The sequence below is a fragment of the Megalopta genalis genome, chromosome 10, assembly GCF_051020955.1.
Source record: "Megalopta genalis isolate 19385.01 chromosome 10, iyMegGena1_principal, whole genome shotgun sequence".
NCBI lineage: Eukaryota > Metazoa > Arthropoda > Insecta > Hymenoptera > Halictidae > Megalopta > Megalopta genalis.
This window is the reverse complement of record NC_135022.1, coordinates 10,361,151-10,380,800: the sequence shown is the minus strand read 5'-3', so window position 1 is coordinate 10,380,800 and position 19,650 is coordinate 10,361,151. Positions and strand designations below refer to the sequence as shown.

The following is a 19,650-nucleotide window of genomic DNA, read 5'->3' as shown; positions in this document are numbered from 1 at the left end:
GTCAAACGTCGCCAGGTGCCGGAAATATTTATATATATATTTATTTATTTTTATATATATTTATTTCTCTCTCTCTCTATATATATTTTTATATATATTTATATATTTTATTTTTATATAAATATATATTTATATTTTTATATATATATATTTATATATATATTTATGTGAATTCATGAAATAATTCAACATGTGCGATCATACACATAAAACGAAAATAACAAAAATAACAACACATTTAATACAACAAATTTAACAATTTCCTTTGTGTGATAATTATTAAAGCAATCACCTACATAATTATTAAAGCATCACACGCATGTTGTACGAGCGGCCATTAACAATGTTAACAAACAAAAATTTCTTCCGATCGTCTAATTCATGAAAACATTGGTGACAGCTAAACGATTCGTGTCGCTGTTTAACACGAATACGATGCACAAAGCGTTTATCCGATATTGTCCCTCGAGCGTAAATCGCGCGAATGATAGAGAAAGAGGGACAAAAGGTACGAGACCGGCGATAACGGGGAAAGATGTATTAGTGAACGAGGAGTGATAAGGTAGTTGGAGGGCAGTATGGAAAACGCGGACGGACAGGGAGTAGGTTAAGGTTAAGGTTGAGGCGTAGAGAAGAAATGGTCTGGCACGATGAATGGGAAAATTTCAGCAAGAACCGGACGAGAACGTAACGGGGTGGCCAGGAAAATGGTAATCAAGCAAGGACGCGATAACAACTATTATTGATATATATATATATATATATATATATAAAATATAATATAATATAATATAATATAATATATATATATATATAATATAATATAATATAATATATATATATATAATATAATATAATATAATATAATATATATATATATATAATATAATATAATATAATATATATATATATATATAATATAATATAATATAATATAATATAATATAATATATATATAATATAATATAATATAATATAATATATATATAATATAATATAATATAATATAATATAATATATATATATATATAACAACTATTATATGCAACTATTATTGAACAATCCGATGTATCGGTGGCCGAGCTTCCACAATGAGCTCGCGATAGCGATTGAAGCTCCTCGGCGCCGGCCGCCGTGATAATGTGATGCGTCTCAATCAACGGTCGCGTAATTGCTTCTAATTTTACGCGTTCTTATCGAGGCCGTCTGTGCCTCCATTCAATTCTTCGAGTACGCGCGGAGTTCATTTCTCGCATGATTTATGCCGATGATAAATTCTGCGACACCGACGCGGAGCGTCGCAGTCGTTCGCGCGAGATTAATCCCCTCGGTCTATCAAGGGAACTAGTTAGTCGATCGTAACACGGCTAATCTATTCGATTATCCAGGATAATAATGTGGCGGTTCGACAACGTTCCTCGTCCAAGTCCGTCCGCTGCCGAGCAACACGAATTATTTCAGCTCTATTTGTTACGTCTAATTTCGGAATAGCCGACTAATGGACGCGTTACAATCTTGCTGTCTGACACGTTTCGATGTCACAAGTCACAGTTCGGATAACTATATCTTAAAAATCAATTTTAGCAAACTGCGTCCTAAATGCGAACTCCCGGAAAAACGGTAAAACGTCGCATAAACGTCCTTAAAATTATGAAGAAAACACACGCAATCAAGATGCCCGCAGCGAATTGATTGAAATATAAAATTGTCATTTACAGCGTTATTTTCTTCAATTAACTATTTGCTGATGGAGATAAAGTACTAGGCGTGTATTTGAATTCTGCTAAATTTCGTTTTGACAGTATTAATTTTGATGATTTATTACCTTGTTGTGTAGGATAAAGTGTTAATTTTAATATGCAAACGAAATTAGTTGCTATCGGAGTAGTTACAGGGATTTCTATAATTATTGACGTCACTGCATGTTACAGAAGTTTCTTACGAAAATGATTCACGGTATTGGAAATACATGTTATCAAAATTTATTTACATTATACATTGAATATTTATTCTCCTATATGTAATATTTGTATTATCTAACTTATATTGTTATTTATAAGAGCTATTAAAAAAATAATTTTATTACATGTCTTATGTTAATAAGATAATATCTAATTATAAAGCCTAAAAATTTGTTTTTGATTGGTTGTTAATTTAACGTTTTAAATTGATGTTAAGTTGTTCTCAATTAGTTATCGATTAATTTACATTACATGTAAATTAGTTGTTAACGACGATAAGTTGATTTCACACATCTGAATGTATATTTAACTGATTGTTATTTAATAAGATGACTTTTATTATTTATTCGATGTTCCTAAACACACATATACAGGGTGTTCCAGGTTTTAATGTTCAAACTTTGTTAGCGTATTCTATGGCACAAAGTAAGAAGAAAATGTTATGTAAACATAGGCCATATAGAGCTTTATTAAGAAATTATAAGAAAAATTCAGAATAGGAATAGTAATCAACTCGCTGTTACTGCGAGCATTCGCTTGAATAGATCAGCAGATGCCGTGCGTTTATGTTAGCTGTGTTTATTAATACATTTCGAAATGTATTAATAATCGTTGTTGACAATACATGATTGACATCGATCGAAGATTTTTTTTTATTTTTTATTTCTTCTTTAGTCGATTACTATTCCTATTCTGAATTTTTGTTATAACTTCTTAATAAAGCTCTATATGATCTGTGTTCACGTAACATTTTTTTCTTACTTTGTGCCATAGAATGTACTGACAAAGTTTGAACATTAAAACCTGTAGGACACCCTGTACAATTCTAAACCGCATAAACTTCATTCGATTCGACATTATGATTCATTTTCTAAGCATTCGCAAGAGCTCCTACCACAAGGGACGTTAATTTTCTTTCGATAATCATGCGAAAGTTAGTTTGAAAATTGATTTGCAATTATGGAATTACACATACACAAACACACAAATACGCAGATGAAAATATTTATGCTTTAAAGAATTAAATACATTGATTTTCTTACTTTGTGCCATAGAATGTACTGACAAAGTTTGAACATTAAAACCTGGGACACCCTGTATAATGCCTTATCGTGCACCATCAAAAAGTTGAACATAAATACACGATTTCAATTGGGAAATGTGTTTTACCGCTTTTGGATGTCTCTTGCCCCACTGAATTTTTCCCGGCGGTTATTCTCTCGAGCCAATAAAGCGAGAAAGCGCAGTTATTAAATGACATTTGTAGGAGCGCGACAGCCGTAGTATTCTCTTCATTCTGTTTTTACGACCCTATCTGCCCCGGCCGCCTGTTGATTCGTTCTCATTAAACCACTGCGGTTCTGTGTGCGGCACCAGTCGATTTTAGAGTGTCGCTGAACAAGACAGAAAATATCTGTATCAAGGAAGAGGAGGCTGGCGCGCGAAACGTTCCATTAATATAGACCGAAATTCTCGTGTTTAATCTACTTAACGATTTTAAAGAGGCCGTTGAAACCAACAATGCATGGAATTTTCAAATATCGCCGTGCCCCGCGATTTTTATTCGAAATTTTGAATCGTTCGTCCACGTTGCGTCGAAACTATTTCACGGCCGTCTCGTTTCCATGCATGATATTCAAATTCTAGTCAATGCGGGGAAATATTAAAATGTGCAGTTCGTCACGATCCACAATGGTCTGGGAATTCGCTTTCTGCGATCAAAATGATTTTAGCGTTGCTTCAACGGTTATGGTTATATGTATAGTGTAATACAGGGGTGTCAAACTCGCGGCCCGAGATGAACATTTTTGATGTCAAGTATCAGGACGTAAACAATAATTTAACTTTATATATGTGTTTATTACAATGTACTAGTTAAAATAAAAATATATTTTGCGGCCCACCTAAAGTTAAGCATTGTTTATTTGGCACAAGTTAGCTTTTGAGTTTGACACCCCTGGTGTAATAGGTCCGTGAATTCGTGTTGACACCAGCTAGAATATTATGAAGCCAAAAATAAATATTACCATTTATAAAAAATCGAGTTGACCAGCATTTTCTATGGAGAAAATTTCTTTCTGCAAGTTTTTATATTCTGATTCGTAGAAACGTGAATATTGACCAACTTTTGTTCAAAACATTTTTTGCTAGATCATTGGAAATGTCTGCAAAATAATGATCTGTTGAAATTTGATACGAGCGTAATGACGGGCGCGTTCACCGCTCGAATGCTCGTTTATTTACGAAAATTATTTCACACACGAAGGTTGCAAAAGTTGTGTCTAAACTTGATATTCTGTTTTTAGCAACAGGTTAGAACTTTTCCAAAGTTTGAATTGTTATAAATTTGACGCTATTTGTATATGGATTGTAAAAATGTTTGAAACTAGATTCAATACTTCAAGTGCACCAACTAATATACAGAGTGTCCCGAAATTATGTTACTTCCAGGAAATGAAAGGTTCCTGAGATCATTTGAAGTAACTTTGTCCTTAGCGCAAATGCAATCCGCGGCTTTGTTTAAGAGTTATTAACGAAAAACAATGACCAATGAGAGGCGAGCTCGGCTGGCGCGAGACACCAGCGCCTCGGCGCACCGGCACCTCGCGCCAGCCTAGCTCGCCTCTCATTGGTCACTGTTTTTCGTTAATAACTCGCAAACGAAGCCACGGATTGCATTTGCGCTAAGAAAAAAGTTATTTCAAATGGTCTCAGGAATCACTCATTTATATATAATTATTAATAAAAAATAATTAAAATTATAATATAATTTTGAATTCAAAACCGTGTGTAAAGCGTTTAAATTTATGATTCTATATTTAGAACACCGTATTGCAGCACGGAATTATCTGAAACAAATAAAGTTTTTAATTTGGAGCTTCGAAGAGTTCTCAGTTTATACTGAAACGAACTTTTTTTCAATCTAAGAATTTTGGTCATGAAACGTTTCCTGTTCAAATCACTGCGCGATCTTTTGTTAGGCTGCGAATCTATTCAATATTCGAACAATTGAGCAAATAACGTTTCCGAAATATTTTTACGGTTCTGTCTTCGAATTGAATTTTCCCGGAATTTGTAGCTGGCCCGCAAAATGTCTGTGCTTTCAATTCCTTTTTGCATATGGAATCATTCATGCGTCGGTTATACGATTCGTAGCAGCGCATTGTGCGCACACACATTGTGGTTTACAAGCCGTCAGGCGTAACTTTTTTGTTTTAACTTTAGCGAAGCTCAAAAATAGAGCAACAAGAAAATGATTCAGCGAAAAATAGATAGTTATTTTTCCAATCAACTGAAATACTTCATTTCACTGAACTATTGGGTTTTGATAGATATTGTCCCGGAAAAATGGATTTTTACTATGTTGTTGCACTAAAAATTGTCAATCTACAAATCTGTATTTATGTCAAAAAAGAGGTTGCAAAACTTTCCATTATTCTTTCATCTAGTCGAAATTGATTAGCAAGTTCCATCTACACTATGTACTAACTAAAGTTTGTATAAAACATGACGAACACAAAACATGATAAAGCACTAACGAAATACGAAATTAATGCTCCATTGTTTTTGTGAGAATAATTTTTGTGAATATATTCTAATTCCATAATCCTTCGTAGATATTTTTGAAAAATAAATTATAAGTAAGTAAAATACAGACAGAGTAGAAAGGAACTGTACTTTGTACTAATGAAATAATTTTTGTCAATATATTTTCATTCTGTGAGCTTTCATATTTACTGCACTTTTTTTTGCATCCCACCTAAAGTTAAGCATTGTTTATTTGGCCCAAGTTAGCTTTTGAGTTTGACACCCCTGGAATAGAAGAACAAAATGAATTATTCACGTATCGAAAACAGACGACAAAAGGCTAGCAAAAATTCTAACGTTTAAAAACGATTTTCAATAATTTTTGGTAAATCCGACATTCGTTGAAAAATCAGATGGTAGAATACTATGATCGCTTTCCCTGGAACTCCGTGGATCGCGGTAGATTGCTACATAAGCGAGTCCCGTCGTTACGGTGAAATGCCGAGCAGCAACAGGCTGAAGGAAAACAGCGAGGGTGGAGTTCCTTGTTCTTGAAAAGGAGCGGGCGGCATGGCAGCAGCCGGGTGTATTAATCATTCGACTCATGATTTATTTATGGGCGCGCGCCGGGGGACACCGACGAGAGTTTTCACGGGTGCCGATCGATGGGTCCGCGGCCGATCCGTGGGAATTTCACGAGCCGCTCGTTGACCCGCAACATTACCGAGTCGAAGTTAATCCCGTTCGCGACTACTACGCGGCTCGCGATAATTTTGTTAAAGCGAGCCGTCAACGGCACCATTGTCGGGGCAGAACAATCGCCGATACTTCTGCACGCGGACGAGGCGAGATCTCGAGAAGCGTTACCCGCGCGCGCGGCCCAATGGAAAATCGATCGGCTGCGTTCCGCGCTTCCAAAGTTTCGACGGGTTCCCGATTACCGGCGATCCGGGTTGGGATTTCGTTTCGAAAGAAATCGGATTAACGCCGACGCTGGCAAACTTTCACCTACATTTCGTAATGACAAAGATATTCAACTCTTTCGAAGGTGATCGGTTGTCCTGGCACAAGTTTACTGCAATCCCTGGCAAAAGGGGATTCGAACACCTTTTAAAACGCAGTAACTGTTCTTTTTCTTTTGAAACTACGCTAAGTGACTGGATTTTTTTTTTTAACTGTTAAAGGATCTAGTTGTATATATTGTGCAATGATTAGACTGCGGATTTTATGCGTTTATTACAAAATTGACTACGTGACATTTTAAACGGTGAAAAAATAAAAATGATCTATAGGAATACCAAAAATGTCATTTTCTAACTATTAAAATCATTAACGAGAGAAAGGATGATTTATTCGGCTTCTGTATCTTACGAGTGACGCACAACGTTTTTATTTTGCATAAAAATCCGCGGTCTAACGATGACTGAAATATTTCTATTTTTAATTCTGATATTACTTGGCATGCCAAAAAAAGCTCTCGTTTTTTAACTTTTTTCTCTGTACCTGGAACGAATATTTAAAAAATGCATGTAGATCTCGGTAATTTATATGCATATAGAAAAACTTCATTGAAAATGGTCGATGCATAGTCAAGCTACAGTCACTGGGGGAGATACCAATACTATGCATTTTATTATATTTTTTCTTACTATATTCAAATCACCACGTTGGAGAATTCATAAATTATTATGAATATTCATTTTTTTTTTCTAGTCATCGTTATAACTCTTACATTGATTTGTGTTTTTAAAGTGTAAAATGCGAAAGATCTTGAGCACAGAAAAGTTTTAAAACCGTTCGTACACATGTTGACAGCGGATTTATACCTGAGAGTATCTGCTGTGTATAGTAACAGTAATCTGTGAAAAATTCTGAGAAGTGGGGTTGCGTGGTGGTAGTTTGTCAGAAACAGTTGTCCAGAATGTTTTTCATCGTGCCGGAAATATCTCTGTAAATTTGTCACTCTGACACAAAGGAAACGGTTCTTTTAAGATAGATAAAGAAATCCAGAACTCTTTCGTCGTCGATTTCGAGCATTCCAATATTTCTGTTCTCTTTCTTTTCTAAAAACAAAGCTGCGGCGGGCGTAAAGTAATTTGTGCGAAACAATTTTATTGGTGTATTTTCGGCGTCGAGAAAAATTGATATTAGAAAGAATGTAATAATATTGGGTTGGCAACTAAGTAATTGCCGACTTCAGTTATAGATGTCTCTCACTCCCATTTTTATGATATCTAATTTATGATATCTATCATAATATTTATGATATTAAATGTTATATTACAAAATTATTATTATTATTATTATGTTATTTTTTATTATCCGTGAATGTTAGCAACTGGACAAATTGAATGCAGCGGTCAAGTAAAAGCGACCAGAATTGGTCAATCGTGAAGGTGTCATTTTCCAGCAGGACAATGCTAGGCCGCACACGTCTTTGTCCACTCGGCAAAAATTGATGGATATTGCTTGGGAATTGTTGTTACACCCAGCATATAGCCCTGATCTCGCGCCATCGGATTACCACTTATCTCGATCCCTGGACAACTCCCTTCGTGATACAACTTTTAATGACGATGACGCCGTAAAATCTCACTTACCTCAGTTTTTGGCCGAAAAGGATCAGACTTTCTACGAGCGTGGAATTTTCAAGTTGTCAGAGAGATGGCAAAAGGTCATCGAACAAAATGGAAAATACATTACAGATTAAACTTCGTTCCAAGTAAAAAAGAATTTTTTATTTCATCGAACAAATCGGCAATTACTTGGTTGCCAACCCAATATTAATTTTCGAAGGAACGATCGAGATAACTTTTACGGTAACCTTATCGTTGTGGATGAAACACGGTGTCTTTCGTACGAAATGGAGGACAAGGGATTATCGTGCGAATGGAAATCAATATCATCCCCTAGAAGATAGGATTCGTGACAAGAACAGCTAAAACAGGTGTCGAGAATTCGGTTCTATAAATTATTTCAACACTAGCCCAAGTGTGTGACTGTTCGTAAATGTTTATATTTTATTACGACAATTATTCGCTTTCTATAATGATCATAACGGAAATGTATTGCAGAAGAACTATGTGTCATACTCTACTTCGAAAAGGGTTTTTTTTATTGCTAGACGGTTTAACCTTCACTTTCCTATTCCGAGATCCACTCTATTTTCATTCATTTTATTTCTAATTGGAGCAAATCTATATTCTAAATGTTTTAACACGTTATATTTATATTTATAGTGCAATATATAAGGTGGATATTAATGTTCCAAATATTTATTCTCATTTGACTTTACTTATTCAGCTACCTTATTTATAAAAATCATGCACCGTTTTATTATATACATATGACCAGACTACGAACGTTGTGTATTTATAACAAACACGAGTGTGTGAAATATAAAACGATTAAAATTTTAAAAGAATCCAAGAACACCAGTATTTTATATGTATATAATTTTTAATTTGTCTGCATCTCAATGTTTTAGTATTTATTTAGACGTTTGATACATAAAACGTTGATTTACCCATAAAACATATTTATAGGTTATGTAATAACATATAACCTCGATGTTTTAGTTTTTATATACACGTTTGCGGACAATTTAAGAATTTTATGGTGTAGCCGGGGTTAGTTCGAGGGTTAAAGATTTTCAGATCGAAGTTTCCTTGTCTACGGATAAGTAGTAATTATTTGTTAATAAATTTTCAATCGATTCGTTTCTTATTTTAGAAAATTTATTGGCATATATATCTGATTTTGGACAAATAGAAGAATCGAAAACGGCGAGCGGCGCCCGATTTAGTGTCGAGTTTAACGCTTCGAAAACTGAATCAAGTTTCATGAGAAGAGATTCCGTACGAAACTGAGATCAGTTTAGTAATCTGCTCCGTGAGACGTATATATCGTCCTCGGGTGGCATGCTGTCCAAGGAAACCCCGAGTTTCCCGAGGTATTTATCGCGAGCTCGAAAAATTCTTCAATTTCGACCAGGCGGAAGTAAACTTGATGGAAAATAAGAGTCAGGCTTCCGATTACATTTGGAGTTACAGCACTTGTCGACTGCTTGACGGGTGCTCTTGGAATTCGGTGCCGTATTCGAATTACGCGCCACTGCCGTCGACGACTCCTTTTATTTAGTTAAGCCGGAAATAACTACTCCCGCCGCGGATCGTATTAATTAAATTGCGAGTTTTATATACGTCACGTGCCTCTTCTTCTTCTTCTGATTCCCGTCAGTTTTACAACTTACTTTTTACAATTTACTCTTCGTTATTTACCAACGTTTATACAAGTCTCTAAAATTACATTAATTTTCCAATGAAAATGATTCATTGAACAAATCATTTAGTCCATTAATTACTGATGATCGCTGTCAATTAAGATACGTAGAGTGGACCGAAGGTACATAAGAGAAAACTGCTTCAGCAGATTTTCTTCTGCTTGAAGAAAAGTATTGTAACAATGATTGCTATAAATATTTGATATTAAGTGTTATAATCAAATTATTTTCATGAGTGTCTAAAATAATAATTTTCATATAATTTTCATAATTATCATTCAACAAGTGAAAAAGCAAGAGGGGCTGGCAATTAAAGTTCCTCCTTTCCTTATTAACATTTTAACGGTTCGTTTCACACAAAATTGGTCTGGTTCCCTTTGTAGACCTCAACCAGGTACTAATTAGGTTTGAAGCAGTGAACTGTTAATCACTCCGCAGCTGTTAAATCCAGTATTCCATATTGGGAGAGCGAAATACTTTTTTGATGGATGTCTGACACAGTTAATTTGCACGTTATCCTGTTAAATTAATTAAAAACACGGAGGAACGCTTTTAATCACTCGGAAACTTGTTCACTTCTCTGTGATGATCATGGGATATACTACTAATTTTTGGTCGGTGCTAGTTGCATTCAAATTCGTTAAAGGAAATTAATACGTGCAATATTGAAATAGAAGAGATTCTATTATTTATGATCGCAAAGATCGTTACAGTGATTTATTAGAAATAACTCTTCTATTTCATTCAATGTAACAAAACAGTATGAAATAATACAGTTTGTCATGTTGTTAATTGAGTACAATTGGAATGCAACACAATATCACAGTTTAATACAAAAACTGCTTTACTCTATTATAAATTTTATATTTCTTCGATTTCTTTGTTATTATATTTCCTCGAACATTTTTCCTGAAAACGTTTTCTTCAAACACAACAGGATCAAAAACGCTACAAATGCATAAAATCCAGAAGTCTAAAGAGGATAGTAGATAATTATGACTAATAATTAATTCCGATCGTGGACCTCCAATTAGGAAGACTTGGTACGAAGTAATCTAATTGATCAAGGAGATTCGCGTGTATAAATACGTGACAGCGATCAACAAAGTATTAAGAGAGACAAACCAGATGTGTCATACGTGAGGGTCCGATCGAGCAATATTCGATTTATATGCTCGAAGATACGGGGGATTTGGTGAACTTTTGAAACAGTAGCGAATAACTTCCTCTTTATGACGTATTAAGATCCCCATAAGACCCCGTGTACGCTTCGTGGAATCACAAAACGTGATACTTGTAAATCCTTCCATGCTTCCCCTTCAACTTTCTGTTTATGATGGGCACAGACCACATCAAATATCGGATGCTACTCTTTCTCTCTCTCTCTCTCTCTCTCTCTCTCTCTCTCTCTCTCTCTCTTCACACGAAACTTTTCTATCTTAACGTTTGAATTTTTATGTAATATAAAAATGTCTGCACTAATTACAAGCTATTTTAACTCGTTTCTTAGAAATTTGAATAAGTTAAAAATAATGCATTAATATTTCTATATTTTTGAAAATATTTCGTCTATTTCGTATTTGATCAACACATTTTTTTGTCATGAACGCCTAAAATGCGCAGTATAGTAATTAAGAAACAAAGTTCGATATATTCTATTAATAGAATGTTATCTGCCCCGCGCGAGATTCACAAAAGACACACAAAATTAGAACAACTTGTTTCATAATATAATAGTAGAGAAGATAAGATTCGTTATAGCAATAACGATCGTAATAAACATTTTGTAAAATTTAGCAGAAAAGACTAAATTTAAACAAGTTTTAAATTAAAAAAAAATTTTGTTTCTCTCTTTATATTCTTTTTAATCTAATTCTCAGGACGCATCTGCACAACGAATCAAACCAGCCAGCGATTTCGTGGCGAAAAATTAAAATCGTGTTCGCTGTTAATGGATCGTGATCGAAATTATTTTTCCAGTCTGATAAATAATAAATTGCGTTCCTTTTTCACGTTTTCTGACAGACGAACACTTGCGTTATTCGATTTTCTACCGCAGATTTCCCCGCGACATTTGCATGCAAGGCGGCGAGAAGAATCAAGATGGCGGGCATAAAAAAGAGACCGGTATCGAAGGTGCAAAGCCGCCAACGCCTTCGAATCAGATGTACGATTGCGGTACGGACGATTTTGCGGAACAATACAGGACAATCCAATTGTACTCGATGTCCATAAGGGCACGCGGGCAAGTCCACGGGTCCCATTGGGCCTCTATCCAATCGCCGAGAGGAAGGAAAGATCTATTTACGATAAACGTGACTCGCGAGATCGGCCGGTTTACTTTACTGAATCATCATTGTTTCGATTGCACGCTATCAAACCGATGTTACATCTTCACGCAATATTGCGCGAACCGAACGTTGATAACTCCGCGCGTAATGATGTTTTTAATTCTTCCGCAAATAGTACACTAAACGTGATTTAACGCCTCGAGGATTCTCCTTCGATATTATTAGATCGCGGATCTCTTAATAACGCCTTTTAGAAATCATCATCTGCTGGAGCAGATACGAAGTAGCGATTGAATTTCTCTATTTAGTGTTTCAAGCTGTTTTTATATGGACGATCTTATTATTACGTTTTGTGAACTTCTCGGCAGAAATTAATTAACTCGTCGTTTTTAAAGATTCAGCTGAATCGAAAGCCATTTGAACATTATAAGTTACATCCAAGAATTTGATTCACATTCTCATACTGATTAATTAGCATAATAATTTTCTAATCGAACACTTCAAAAAATATTCGAATCTCTGTGTATTTAACAAACAGCATCTTGCGAAGATATTTTATTTACATTATTTTATTAATTCCGATTGAAAAATAATGATGCAATGCAAAATTATGTTTACTATTATAATAATATCTTCCGCGAAGATGCATAAATGTTTTACAACGAAACACATGTAAAGGAAACGATACGAGAACGTGTTTAATTTTCATTTTGCAACCGTATCATTTTTTGATTCGTTTTCTTCGGGAAAATGTTTGTTTTCCATTAAGAGTAAAATTGTAAAAGCACTGTTTTCTGTTGATGCCTGAGAGCAACACACTTTGCTCGACGTTTCAGTTTCGCATAAAACATTCATACTGTTAGAACCGTCACGCGAATGAAACGGGAATAGTTCGAGCCAACATTTTACGCAACTTTTCTCTTACAGCTCCACCGATTCCCATGGATCTCAACAAATTCATTTTACTTAACGAATCGGGCACACGTAACCGCATAATTGCTTATCTTATTAAAAATCATGAATCACGCCGTGTATTTCCGCAAGTCGATTCCTTACGCGCATACGAAATCTTTATTGTTTTAGTGCTGCACTCTTACCCGAGTTGTGTCAAAATCAGATAAAGCCAGCAACTCATAGAGTTTACGAACAGATTACACGATTCAGTTTCATTATAATTAACCTTCATCCTTTCATCCGGTTGCAAACTCAACCGTTTTAAGATCAAGCAAAAACTTCGTATTCTTCCTCGTTTATAAGTAGAATGGAATTTATTCACGTGTCGAACGAATTTTTATGAAGAATTATAATTATAATAATTAATCGCTCCATGGAGATATCTGGAGAAAAGAGGAATTCATTTTAATTCCGTTAATTATTAATTTTGTAAAACACAATTATGTCTCGTTAATATGCGTATTTTCTTGCGTTTCACAAACCCGAGTACAACAGCATAAATGCATAAAGCAGGCAAATTTTTTGAGGATCGATGAACAGGGCAAAATTTTTCAGAAATTGTTGGCGAATTTGGAGAGAAATTGAGACAGTCGAGCTGAACACGAAACGTTGCGGGAACTTGCTAAAAAGTATTCGAGTATTCGCGAACGGTGTTGGAGCTTGAAAGTTTCACAAAACACACGTCACAATACCGGTTCGCACGATAGTGCTATTCTAGAAAGTACAGGGAAACCACGTGTCATCGATTATTTGTTTAAAAAAAGACGAGGAAATAATTGGCGTGCATCGTGCCGACACGAGTGGAGAATCCAATCTTATAATTGGCAATCTAGAAGCGCGATAACAGGGCAGAGAGGGGGAGAAAGAGAGAGAGAGAGAGAGAGAGAGAGAGAGAGAGCACGCGCAAGAGAGAGAGAAAGAGAGAGAGAGTGAGATGAGAAACGACAGTTGTCGCCGCCTTTCTCGAAATTAGAATCCGGTGTAGAAGCAACTTAATGTGACGAGCCTAAGTTGGCTTAATTTATTATTCACGGTGCACTAAGATTTCTTTCTTTTAAGCACGCAACGCGATATCACGCGAAGACTCCGCACGGTTGATCGTTAACCTCTCGCGTTAATTAGCGGGCATGGGAGTGTAAAGCCTGCTGAAGTAAGATACTAAAACGGGAAATCAAATAATTTTGCCGAGTATACACACGTGACGTGTCGTTCGGGGGCCCCATAGTTTCTATTCTATGGCACTAGACGCAAAATCATTCGGTGAGTCACTCGTCAATGGGATCAGAAAGTAGCGGTAAATTACCAAAAGTGAAAGGGCATAGGTTCAAAGGGCATAGTTCCTCACTCGGGCGAGCGCATAAAATTTCATATTTCGAGCATAACTCATCATTTTACAAGGAATTACAATAGTGATCCATAAACTCGAGTGTTAATTGCGGTTCGGTGAACAAATTCCATTCGTTAACGAACTGAGAAATATTTATCAACAGGAAAAGTTAGACAATTCGCGCTGTTATCGATTGCTCTGGTACTAGCATAATCGTGCAGCTTCTGCACGATTGATAAATGCTTGAAGTGCTTGTATAAACAGGAAAGTTCGACGTTTACGACATTGTGTACGAAATTCCGGAATCTTATACTCTTTATCGATTACTTCAAAAGAATGATAGTCAAGCGACTTCTGCATCATATGGTTGTTATCTTGTCGGAAGTTGCACGAAATTGTTCTATTGCTTTTAATCATGCAAATTTCTGTATTGCACACTTTCACGGTAAAAAATGAAACGGTCACTTTATAGTTTGGGCTGAATAAATGCATTCTTGAAAGCAAAGATGAGAATACGAACTTCTTACTCGTGTTGAATAAACAAATTTTAAGAAGTAGGAATTAAATAGAATCCCGCTTTCGCTATTTTGAAGTTGTTGCATCATTATATTTTATACTGTTGCAGCTCGGTACTTCAACGACACTTGAAGGTACTTCAAGCTAAACGGTTTTATTCGATTAGATAAGTTTCAACAAGCCGATAGAAAAGTAACGTGACAGCGTTTACGTAATTAATATATATAAACTTATCTAATCGAATGTATAAGAAATAAATAAATGTATATATATATATGTATAGATACACATATAAGAAATGAAATCGTAAGTAATAATGTCGTCAGATTCAATTCCGTGTCTTCGAAAGTGTCGTGTCGTTTATTACCGTTCCATTGCTATATGAAAGTATTAGAAATAAATAAATGTATATATATGTATAGATACACATATAAGAAATGAAATCGCAAGTAATAATGCCGTCAGATTCAATTCCGTGTTTTCGAAAGTGTCGTGTCGTTTATTACCGTTCCATTGCTATATGAAAGTATAAGAAATAAATAAATGTATATATATGTATAGATACACATATAAGAAATGAAATCGCAAGTAATAATGTCGTCAGATTCAATTCCGTGTCTTCGAAAGTGTCGTGTCGTTTATTACCGTTCCTTTGCTATATGAAAGCTCGAGGGCTTTGGAAAGTTCACTTACAAGATTAACTTTGTAATTGCAGATAAAGATGGAGGTATCTACGGATCAACGTGAAATTCCACGATTCCAACTCCTTCGAGCGAATTGTCTTTGCTTGATTCTGATGAATCATTGATCATAACCAGACTGCGGATCTTTATGCATTTATGAGGTATGGAAATTCCCAAAACGGTAGAAATCCTGTTAATTTTGTTTTTACCAGGAGGAATTTTTTTCGTCGATGACAGATATTTCTGCACCGTATTTCATTCTCGTCAAGCTCTAAATGAAAATGGATATTTGCATAAACGTCCGCAAGTCCAGTCGCAACTTTACGCTATCTTCTAGTCCGATTTCTGCTTCTTCACTGTATCTTGTACATGTATCTTGTATTCAATAATGTTTAACAATTACTTCGAACGCGTCGAAAAATACGCACTCCAACGACTATCTCTATTTTCTACAGTTTTCTCTACAGATCTTTCAAAATTTGACAATACAACGCTTTTGGGTTCGAATAAACCAGTTAATATAATTATCTTAGTTTAGCGAAGTCGATTAAGTGTCTATCTTATGTCACAATTTTCAGTTATAAACGGAGTTGGGAGGTCGCGAAATTAACTTTCCGTGCACACTGACCTAACACCGTAAACGCTCGAAGTTCAAAGTACACTAATTACATGCACTCAATGTTGCTACGATTTTGGCCGCTCGAATGACAAACGACGAGCCCCGCGGGCACGAATCATTCGTGCAGCGTATAGGTACATCTTCCACTTGAAACCACCTTGGTCGATCAAGGAAAGCTATAGATAAATAAAACGACCGGCCGTTCGCCTAATCTCGTTCCCCAATATCCGCCTTAAAATGGTAAAATTTCAGCTGTCCCTGGCACTATTCCGGAAACGTTAAAACTTGCCGTATCTCGACCGTTAAATAGACGAAAGGGTAATAGAGAAATTAAGAAAATTTAATAGCATTCTAAAAGGTTCTTCCAATTAGCGCTATTATCCCTCACCTAACTCGAAAATTATTGCAATAGTTAATTTATATTATCTTGTCTGGTTCTATTATACTTTGAAATAAATATACACAATTTATAAAATTGAAATATATATATATATATATATATATATATATATATATATATATATATATATATACACAATATTTAACTTCTATTATATATATACACAAATTATTAACTTCTAACTGTATATTACAATTTACATTCTCCATAAAATATTATAAAAATATAGCTAAAAGTATTATTGATTTTTTTAAAAATGGTATTAATGTTTTGTTTCAGGCTAGGCATGAAATTATAATCGTCACGAATGCCTAACTTTGTTTAGCAAGAGCAAAGCCAGAGAGTCAGAAAATGTACAAATTGTTAAGAAATTCGAAAATTGTACAGCGTTAACGATCCTTTCGACATTTACACGAGAAACGTGCTTCAAAGAATTTCTCTCTAGCTGAAATACACGTACATGTTTATCGGATATTAATTGTTACTGTTCCTCTCTTTTCCGTCATATTCGAACTGCAAAAGTAAATTGAATGTCTAGAACGAGTTCGCAATGCAGATTGACATTGTAAATAAAATAGCCAAAAAAAAATCCAGCGACCTCTTGATCGACCCATTTGTTCCGCCTACGATATATTTCCGTCAAAACGAACGAAAAACATAGTTCGATGTCCTATTTAATTGTTAATCGAACCCATTTCGTCGATTACTGTGCAATTTTCGGACTCCAAAAATTCTTGTCGTAGGATTTTTCAAACGTTCGTCCCTTGGCCGAATCGATTAGTATCTTTTTAATTTTCTATCGACAAATGTGCTCGGAAATTGTAACCAGTTTCAAGCGAAATATAACGGAATAGTAATTGAATTACAAAGTAAAACACTTGAAATTCACGCATCTATTCTCAACGTTTCCTCGCATATCGGTCTTTCACAGTTGCACGCTCTATCGCGCAAGTAATCGCGCGACGAATTTTACTCGTTATACACATCGGAGTACCCGTCCGAATATCATAGATACATCACAAACGTATGCTACGCGGGCTCTCAAGCTCGAAAGTACTTGTAAAACAAAAGCACGTTCGTCACCGGAGGACACTGTGTCTCTCGTTAGCAGAAGGTCCCGAGATCAGAACAGAATATCGAAGTGTGAAAATAAAACGAACGAACAGCCACGAGAAAGTTGTATCACCAGCAGCGAGCACAACGACTCGAATCGATCACAACGCTGGCGTGCGAGGAAACAAATACACCCGCAGAAACGTAATTGCTGATAATCGTCGCCGAAAACGAAAGTGATCCCGTAAAGAGAATCTAGAAACCAGTGATTGCTTAACAGCCGCCGAGCCAGGCGAGCGCTATGCCATGAAACAGAAATATCGAGCCCTGACAAAATTGATGACGACCCGGGAGCGATTAACTTTAACACCGTTTATCGCCCGATCTCGCCGATTTATCCCCTGCCGAGGCCAGCCACATCGAAAACGGACAAGAAACGTCGTTGGATCACCTACCTTTCGAATCGGGAGGTGGCCGAGGTTGATACACCGGGCGAAGTCGAACTGTCTTCTTCACAGAAAAAATTCCTCGCCGGAAAAAGAAACAACGCAAAGAAGGTGGCGGGGAACGGCGGAGTCCTGACGACGGATCGGGGTCGAACTTCCCTCGCCGAGAGCCGATCGTAACAACGCAACTTCCGGTGCTCCAGGTGCGGGATAATCGGTCGCGGTGCTCGCTCAAGGGCTCGTCGATTATGATTTCTCCTGCGTGGTGGATGATAATCGAGCGGTCTCGTCCTGGGATAACAGGTGGGCACGCCGGAGTTCCTCACCGTGCAGAGTACTAACGACGTGTGACGTCGACGGCTCGGTGCGAGAGGGCTTTTATAGCCGGCCGTGCCGACTCGCCTCGACGCCGCTCGACGCGGCTTACCGCCGAAGAGTTCGCGGAGCTTCAAAGGCCGATTTCCTTCGTTTAACCCCCGACTTCTGGGCTCGCCTATCTTACAGCATGCTAAGCGAATGGTGATCTAACACCGTATTGTTTGCGGACCGAATCGTTTTTTCGCTGCTTCCCGAAAATAAATTCGAATTCGATGTACAACAGGGCGCGTCGAACGCGCCGACGATGCAACTGTTTCGACAAATTCTGTCTTCGGTCTTCCAGTTAGGAGCGATTAGGTGATACGGAAAGTAATGTCGTTCTTTCGCGGGAGAATGAAAGAGAATCTTTTAATATTTAGAGGAAATATTATATCCGACGAGATGTGTCGTTCTATAAATTTCTAATAGCCTTCTGGTAGCTTCAAGATCTTATGCTTGTAGAAATCCTGTTTTTATTGTGAAGATACCAAATCGTGCGTCTTTTTCGACACCGTGCTATTTACAAAACGAAATCAGTTTCGAACAACCGGATAGATTAGGTGTTAATTGAAGATTAAATCGAGTTCACTTTCTCCTTACGAGATTATTTGAAACTCGTAAAATGCAAAGCATCTCTCGGTTCTTCTAAATCTTATCTGACGTAAGATAATTTCAGGATGATTTCTAACTTTTTGACTTCTCGCTTAGACGATCTTACGAATTGCCAAGCGAATGGTAACCTTACTGTATCGATTACAAGTCAAATTGATCTTATTGTTTTCCTGAACTGAATTCGAAACTCGCGAAACAAGACGCGATAAGATAATTTGACAATTTCTTTTCTTTGAAAACACATGGTCGAAAAATGCAGAACAGCGCGATAACGTTTGTCTTAATATGCGTACCATTAGTTTAGAGATATTTCAGTTTTGTTCAATGAAAATTATTGAGAACATAACAATGAAATTCAAAATGTGTCAGTTGTATTATTTACATTTAAAAAAAAGCAGCTGTGCGATGTACGTGCATTAGTAAAGTTGAGCGCGCTGCTTCGACAGTTTGCGAGAGTGCACTGTCGATTGTCCATAGCGTACAAATGCCCTGGGACTTTTCGACACAAAATCCAAACAGCGGGATCGCGCTGCTTGGGACTCGAATGGTTAAATTTGTGACATTCGAGCTGGGATATCTGCGAACTTATTAAACGAGTGACAAGTTTACTGTACTGATTTC

At 36.3% G+C, this 19,650-nt stretch overlaps 1 protein-coding gene across 1 annotated transcript in view; it reads right to left on the bottom strand.

The window, feature by feature from the left end:
- Positions 1 to 18,400, bottom strand: part of Dh44 (corticotropin-releasing diuretic hormone 44) — a 64,845-nt gene extending 46,445 nt beyond the window's left edge. The window contains exon 1 of the mRNA XM_033469897.2: positions 18,070 to 18,400. The gene's annotated coding sequence lies outside the window, so the exon portion shown is untranslated. The remainder of the gene's footprint in view (positions 1 to 18,069) is intronic.
- Between the last annotated feature and the right edge of the window lie 1,250 nt (positions 18,401 to 19,650).